Source organism: Gallus gallus, chromosome 2 (assembly GCF_016699485.2).
Source record: "Gallus gallus isolate bGalGal1 chromosome 2, bGalGal1.mat.broiler.GRCg7b, whole genome shotgun sequence".
Lineage (NCBI taxonomy): Eukaryota > Metazoa > Chordata > Aves > Galliformes > Phasianidae > Gallus > Gallus gallus.
In genome coordinates this window covers 60,439,705-60,445,837 of record NC_052533.1, presented here as the reverse complement: position 1 = coordinate 60,445,837, position 6,133 = coordinate 60,439,705, and the positions used below count along the sequence as shown (strand labels likewise).

At 44.1% G+C, this 6,133-nt stretch overlaps 1 long non-coding RNA gene across 3 annotated transcripts in view; it reads left to right on the top strand.

The window, feature by feature from the left end:
- Positions 1 to 5,867, top strand: part of LOC107051656 — an 80,715-nt gene extending 74,848 nt beyond the window's left edge. For all 3 annotated transcript variants that reach the window (XR_006938508.1, XR_006938507.1, XR_005857518.2), the window contains 2 exons: positions 4,621 to 4,932; positions 5,270 to 5,867. This is a non-coding gene — a long non-coding RNA (uncharacterized LOC107051656). The remainder of the gene's footprint in view (positions 1 to 4,620; positions 4,933 to 5,269) is intronic.
- The last annotated feature ends 266 nt before the right edge of the window (positions 5,868 to 6,133 follow it).

Here is a 6,133-nt window from a genome sequence, read left to right as displayed (position 1 = left end):
TTATTGATTGCGTTATTGGTTGCAAATTACGCAACTTAATAAAGCTGTGGACTCTTTCTAATAAAGACAAAGAGGTTATTCCATTAACTGGCATCTTAAGGCACAGAAACTTAATAATGTAGCACATTATAAGACCACAGCCCAGCGGCTGACAAATTCAATTCATCATGAACGTGGCTGTGATGTTGCAGACACCAGGTTATGTCCTCACACAATTAGGCAGCGTGGGTCAAGTCTGAGAGAGCACAAAGTCAGCTCTCTGAAACAAATAAAAACAGATGAGATCAGTGAATGGCTGAAGGAACACCTGGAGCAGCCTTTGAGCTGGGTGTGTGCCCCTGGCACCCCACACACCCCTGCCCTGAGCGTACTCCAACTAGCAGGTATTGTCTGATCTGCAGGAACAAATGTCCGCAATGTGCCGTGGGCACAGCAAAGAGCACTTCTGAGCAAATCATCCCCTTATGAATCAGGCTGTAGAATGGGTGTGGGTGGCCATTTTAGAGACAGAAATGGTATGTACACCATTACCTTCTGTTATATATTCCTGTTAGTAGCTTAGATGCCTTTTCAACATTACAGAATCACAGAAACTCAGAATAATAGGGGTTGGAAGGTGCCTCTGCAGATCATTTAGCCCACATTCCCTGCTAAAGCAGGTTCCCTACAGTAGGTTACACAGAAAAGTGTCCAGATGGATCTCTAACATCTCCAGAGAAGGAGACTCCAGAACTTCTCATTCCAGTGCTCCGTAAACCTCAAAGTAAATAAATTTTTCCTCATGTTCATACGGAACTTTCTGTGTTCCAGTTTGTGCCTGTTGCTCCTTGCCCTGTCATTGGGCACCGTTGAAAAGAGCCTCACCCCACCCACTTGGCTGCTACCCATTAGATATTTATAAGCATTGATAAGATTCACCCTCAGTCTCTTCCCCAGGCTGAACAGACCCAGGTCTCTCAGCCTTTCCTCATAAGGGAGATGTTCCAGGCCCCCAGTCATATCTGTGGTCCTCCTCTGGACTCTCCCTAGATGTTCCCTGTCTTTCCTGAACTGGGGAGGCCAGAACCGGACACAGTATTCCAAATGTGGCCTCACCAGGGCAGAGTAGAGGGGGAGGATCACCTCCTCAACCTGCTGGCTGCACTCTTTTTAATGCACCCCAGGATACCACTGGCCTTCTTCGCCACCAAGGCACACTGCTGGCTCATGGCCAACCTGTTGTCCACCAGGACACCCAGGTCCTTCTCCTCAGAGTTCTTTTCCAGCAGGTCAGCCCCTAACAGGTACATGGTTGTTCCTTCCCAGGTGTAGGACTGTACACTTGCCATTGTTGAAGCTCTCCATTTGGCCCAGTTAATTTTCCCCCAAACTGCTTCCCACATCTCCTTGAGGATCAACCTGTTTCATTCCATTTTAGAGAAATCTCTCACCACCCAGAAGAAAAAAGATAATCTTGAAAATGCTTTTAAAAGGAAATAAAATAGCAAATTTAAAGTGGATAAAGACTGTCTCTCCACAGTCCAACTTGACATCCACAGCCAATGAGGGTGCATAGAGCAGTTCCCTTGGCATGCGTGTGGTTGAAATGGGCTCCTGACTGATGCTGGTCTAGCAGTTCACTTGACTGGGAATGGGGAGGAGTCTTTCTGAGAACACATACCAGCAGCTAAAGGACAGGGGCTGGCTTCTGCTTGCAGTCATAGCTGTGTGAATTCAAGCTGTTACTGAATGTTGTGTGCATGGAGCAGGCTCTGAAGTTACAAATTCAAAGATGTGGATTAATTCAACACGTTCCTATCATTGCGAATTTAAGGGCAATTTCATAACAAAAGTGGCCCTGTTTGTATGGGTTTGTTTAGCAAGGGGTCTGCTGTGCCTTAGAACATGCTTCGGAACAAATGCACCAAGCACGCAGCCAACATAGAATCATAGAATCATAGAATCACTAAGGTTGGAGAAGACCCACAGGATCATCCAGTCCAACCATTCGCCCTTCACCAATGGTTCTCACTAAACCATGCCCCTCAACACAACATCCAAACGCTCTTTGAACACCACCAGGGACGGTGACTCCACCACCTCTCCGGGCAGCCCATTGCAGTGCCTGACCACCCTTTCAGAGAAGTAGTATTTCCTAATGTCCAGCCTGAATCTTCCCTGGCACAGCTTGAAGCCATTCCCTCTAGTCCTATCACTAGTCACCCGAGAGAAGAGGTTGACCCCCAGCTCCCTACAACCTCCCTTCAGGTAGTTATAGAGAGCAATAAGGTCTCCCCTGAGCCTCCTCTTCTCCAGACTGAACAATCCCAGCTCCTTCAGCCGCTCTTCATAAGGTCTGTGCTCCAGACCCCTCACCAGCTTTGTTGCCCTCCTCTGGACACGCTCCAGGGCCTCAATGTCTTTCTTACAGTGAGGGGCCCAAAACTGGACACAGTACTCGAGGTGCAGCCTCACCAGTGCTGAGTACAGGGGGATAATTACTTCCCTGTTCCTGCTGGCCACACTATTTCTGATACAAGCCAGAATGCCATTGGCCTTCTTGGCCACCTGAGCACACTGCAAGAGGGCTGTTCTATGCAGAGGGCTGTTCCAGCACCTAGTATCTTACCCTCTCACTGAAATCACTGCCAGCTCACTTCTGGAGAGGTCTTGGATGATTAACAAAAACCTCACAGCACAGATATTACATCAGAAAAAAATAAAGCTCAGAGAAAATGCAAAAATTAAATATATGTATATCCACTCCTATGCAGCTGTATTGTGAGAAGGAGACTGGACTGTGCTGGAACAAGAGTGGTCAGATGGCACTCTTTGGACCAGCTATGTCTCTCAAGGTTAGCTTGCAGTAACAGATTTTCTTTTTTAAAATGAGCAGTCAGTGAGGTGATGGAGTACTGATGCTCTGGAGGGTACAAAATGAGCTCCTGTGCACATGACCCACATACTAGCAAGTGATTCTGACTTGACTATTACCCCCATGTAATGAAGATAATAAGCTAATGAGGAGCTACTGACCAACTTTTAGTTTCCAGTGGGAGATGACCCAAACCTGTTACTGTTGCAGTGAATGATTCAGCTGCTAGAGTGAGAGCAGTCTCAAACCCCGCATTTGTCTGGGTCCAAGATAAATTTTTGGTGTGGTATGAGCAATGCTGAGATGGCATAATTAAGCACTTACAAATTTAAGGCCATATTTGAAAGGTGGATCCCTGTTGGCTCTCAGCGGGTAGTTATTTTTGCCACCTAGCTATTACCCTGAACTGCTCTGTTTGTACTGTGGTTCAGCCCTGACCCCATTCTTCCATCCCATTGTTCCCAGCCCTCACTGCTCCTTTGGCTTCTGGCTTCAAGCAAGACAGACTGAAGAAACCAGAAAGCTGCCACAGCATCAGAATGAGCGTGTAACTCACCCAGGGGAGCTATACTCAATTGCTACCTTTTTCTTTATTTATTTTCTCCTTTTTGTCTCATCTCGCAACGTGTTATGCTCACATCTAATTACGACTGTGCACATGCTTGGTATCATTTTCGCATTTATTCCCATGTGCAATCCATCTAAAATGAAAGAATTATTGTTGGCAGGATCAAAACCACCTTAAATTCTCCATCCTTTGAGGTGGAAACAGCACTTCATGTTTGCTCCCTAAGCTACTTTAAAGACTGTGTCCACTGCAAAAATAATGCATTACAAGGAGGTTTCAATAGCAATATTTAATAATTTGCCACTGATGAGAGGGGAAAATGTCTGATTCAATCATGACGGCTGTTTTCTTTACAAGCTTGTTAAATTAGCATGAGTGAGGTACAGTACCTTGGGTTTTATTGGAGGCATAAGCATGAGTTTCATTCACAAAATGATCATTATTATTGCATGTAATTGAAAAGCAGAAGAAAACAGTCTCTTTAGGAGATTAACATCTACGATTTCTTTTAAGGACCTCGTGCTTTGGGAGATAGGCAGCATTAATCCTGTGCATGCTCTTTTCACTTGCATTATTTTTTAATCCTTTCAGTAAATCAAAACCCAATGTTCCTAGCTTAATACTTTTTTTTTTTCTTTTTAATTAATGCTTCCAGTCCAAAGTTAGGTCACTTTCCCAAAGCGTGACTTGGATGCATAACTTTATTGCTCATTGATTTACGTTCTGGTGGGACCCAGTGTTATCAATCATTGTGCTAGATACTCTACAGCCTTCTGACAGAGATGATGGCCTAATCTGCATGATCAGAAACAATATCTGGGCAAAAGCAATAAAAAAGCAACTCCCGGAATGAGAGGGGAATGGGAGGGGCACGGGAGGGAAGGGAAGAATAGGCCAAGAGGCTGAATTCCTCTGTTGTGGTGGAGTTTTGCAGAAAACATTGCACTACTTTCCCAACATTCCTTCTCCCTGTCTGCTACATGTAGCTTTTGAAAATGATAAATAACTATAAGGTGACAAGAAGCAAAACTAACACTGGAGAAGGTGGTAGAGGGTAAAAAGGGCTCTAGGTGGGCATTTATTTTATTAAATGGTGTATAGTAGGAAAACAATTGGAAATTGTCCTCCAGGTATCTACTTCTCTTCAGTTCTTTTATTCCTGGGAGAAGTTGTCTCATTGCCTCTTCTCATTTTTTAGTGATTCAAAGGACAAATACGTGCTGGGGCAGTGCCTCGACACAAAGCAATTGCTGGGGGCTGCACGTCTCTGAGCACAAGGGAAGATGTGGAAATGCACGGAGCATTTGGGTCTCTGCCTTCCCATATCCCCAGGTGTACTGGAGGTGGTGACGCTTCTTACATGCCTTGGGATGGAGTGGCTCTCATCCCCTGCTGTGATGAAGCCAGGAAAGCTTCTCATTGCAATCATGACAGCCTTTGGGAACTACATCGAATGGGAGAAGGTGGAAAGAGGGAAAAGAAGTTATCGAGGACCATAGCCTAGGATCTGGTAAACTCCTTAAACCTACTCCAATTCTGCCTACTTAGCATTTCATCAAAATGAAGCCACGTTTTAAACAAATCTCTGAAGCCTTTCTCTCCCATGAAGCCCATTACATTTTGTGCTGCGCAACTTTGATCTCGCAGAACAGTCTCTTTACATTAAGTAATAAGGCATCATTTGGTTTGTATTTCATCCATTCTTTATCACATTTACATTCAGGTAATTGCTTCCACATGCTCTTTAGTAAAAGAAAAATCCCACTGCAGTTCAGGCATGTTTACGTTTATGGATGGATAGAATACGTCAAGTGTCAACCCTTTATTTTATCTTGTTTTCCTCCAAGGTGACCAATCCTAAGAGGCTGTTCTGGAGGGGGAGCAGAAGGAGACTTGGTAATACGTGTTTAAAAACTTACCAAAATTGTTCCCAACTGAGATGATTTTCGAAGTCCTAATTTACCATACTTGGCACTTTAACACTTGTCCTCCTATCACATCCGTGCCAGGGCAGGCCTCCTGCACATTTGGTTGGAGGTCACAATTTAATACAGCAAAAGCTTTAACTCTTGCCATGCTCCCAGCCATGAGTAAGCTGAGCCGGTGAGTATTTCTGCAAAACGGAACAAAGCTGTATTTTACTTCGTGGGAATTTGGGTAACTCCATTTGTCTTCAGAGCTGCTAGCAGGAGGAGAAATAGTTTGCCAACTACAGCACGAATTGTGAAGCCTGAGAGAATAGGGGTGTGAACATATTAATGCTAAAATACAGTGACTTCTTGAAAGCGATTGTTGAGAAGGAGAAGAAACAAGGTACAGACTGTGCTGGAAGATGTAGAACAGACTTGTGTTCTGCATGCTATATGAAGATTAATCTTCATACACCGACAGTTTTTGTCAGCAGAGCTGGCTTTTTTTTTTTTTTTTTTTTTTTGTTCTTTTGCTAATGTTAATGTACTAGCACAATTTGAATAATGAAATGTACTAGCACAATTTACCAGAGACATTTACAGCTGTTAAGATGGAGTGAAATGAAAAGAAGCTGTGAGAAGAAAAACCCAAGAGATTTGGCACCTGCCTAGGAGACGGGAAGCATGAATTGAGAGGAGACTGTCCTCTTCAAGGGTCATTGCAAACCTGGACAAATTCTGTTGTTTGGAGCAGTGGTAAATGTTGTAGGAGTGCTTCTTGTCTTTTGTTGTTGTTGTTGT